The sequence below is a fragment of the Ranitomeya imitator genome, chromosome 2, assembly GCF_032444005.1.
Source record: "Ranitomeya imitator isolate aRanImi1 chromosome 2, aRanImi1.pri, whole genome shotgun sequence".
Classification (NCBI taxonomy): domain Eukaryota; kingdom Metazoa; phylum Chordata; class Amphibia; order Anura; family Dendrobatidae; genus Ranitomeya; species Ranitomeya imitator.
The window spans coordinates 420,264,008-420,265,686 of NC_091283.1; the positions used below are offsets into that span (position 1 = coordinate 420,264,008).

Below are 1,679 nucleotides of genomic sequence, written 5' to 3' on the forward strand. Positions count from 1 at the left end.
GGCGAAATGTGTACGGGAAATTCCTAGCAAATGTGCACAAGGACCTTGCCTGGGCAATTGTCCACCAGTGCCTCCCTACTCGTGAGTTCCAACATAGGCGAGGGCTGGTGGCAAGGGCCAAATGTCCAAGAGTAACATGCTGCGAGAACGAGTCTGTACTGCATCTCATGTGGAACTGTCCATTTGCACAGGAGGTATGGAGAAAGGTAGGGCCACTATTAAAATGGGCATGTGGCCTGAGAGATTTTAACCATATTTATGTCTTGTACGGTCTTTTTAAGTGCCCAAATCTTAAACAATTCAGAGTGGCCTGGATAATTATTAATTGTTTTAAAAATGCCATGTGGAAAGTCAGAAATATTTTACTTTTTAAACGTGATTTTATTGATTCAGCTAATTGTATAAAAATTGCTCTAAGTGAAATGTATATCTATTATCTTAGAGATAAAAAACTATATGGTGCAAAAGAAGCTGCTTCAATGTGGTGTATACAATTATGGAACACAATTGTTTGATTGTTTTTATATTTGTGTTTTTATATTTGTGTTTTGTTTTGTTTTTTGCTGTATTTTAGGTGTATTATCCATTATAATGTTTCAAATGTTCCTTTTTATTTTTGTAATGTGTTATTTTTCTGAACAATAAAATTATGTTGAAACCTTATCTGTTCTTATCAGTTTAATATCTGATACGTCCCCTATTTGGGGACCATATATTAAATGGATTTTTAGAACAGGGAGCTGGAAATGGAGCTTGCTCTGTCCACTCCACGCATTGACCCGTTATTGCAGTATCTCCGGGAACAGTGCACCCCTTCTCTGATCCGGTTTCCAAAAACAGATTGAATTGAAATCAGCCCAGCAAGTTGTCATTTAACACTTTCTGAGAATTCTTTTCAGGGTCAAAGAAGCACGTTTCAGGTGGCAAATGTAGCAATTTGCTCAATTTCACTGGACCGTTTGCAACATTTCCTGTGCCTTGCTTTCACCTGTGCATGTTCAGCATTGGATTGCATCCAATATGCAATCAATCAATCAATCAATCAATCAATCAAGCAATCAAGCAATCTTTGCTGGTTGCAACAGGTGTGTTAAGATGTAGGCCCGAATGAGGCCTTTGTAACAGTGTTGCTAATATATTGTGCCATCTACAAAATTAGGCCCCTGCCTGCTGTCTGTCAGCATGAAGTGTTTAAATTGAAGTATCCTACGAGTAGTTCGGCCATACATACTACATTTGTGACCGCATGCACAAATTCCTTTGTAAAACATTGGCTCCCTCTTGTGGACCACTACTGACTTTTAATTCTGTGGCGTATGATATGTATTTCAATAAAGAAGGAAAAATGGTGTCTGTGATGATCTTGAATGTGCTAGTCTTGTCTATTTTGTCTTGTACTGTGTGAGTAGTATTCTAATGCTTTTGACCAACTGGGTGCGCTGCTGCTGCCTGCCTGCAGTAGATAGAATCTGTGCACGGAACCTTCACCTGCTGCTGTCACAATGGGGCCTTCAGCCATTGACTCCGGAACTCTCACGTGTCACAATGGGCTCTGGACTTATCTAAGGCAGAGAAAAATGGCGCCGTCTTCAGTCTGCTGCTGGAACAGCAGCAGACCACATGGTTGGGGGATTGTCTTTTTTTAAAGGGGCAATTTGCAGACTTGCACTAATAGTTGC

At 40.1% G+C, this 1,679-nt stretch overlaps 1 non-coding gene across 1 annotated transcript; it reads left to right on the forward strand.

Moving 5' to 3' along the window:
* Positions 1 to 626: 626 nt before the first annotated feature.
* LOC138668057 (U2 spliceosomal RNA) lies at positions 627 to 816 on the forward strand. The gene has a single exon (XR_011319058.1). It is a non-coding gene; the product is annotated as a U2 spliceosomal RNA (small nuclear RNA).
* The last annotated feature ends 863 nt before the right edge of the window (positions 817 to 1,679 follow it).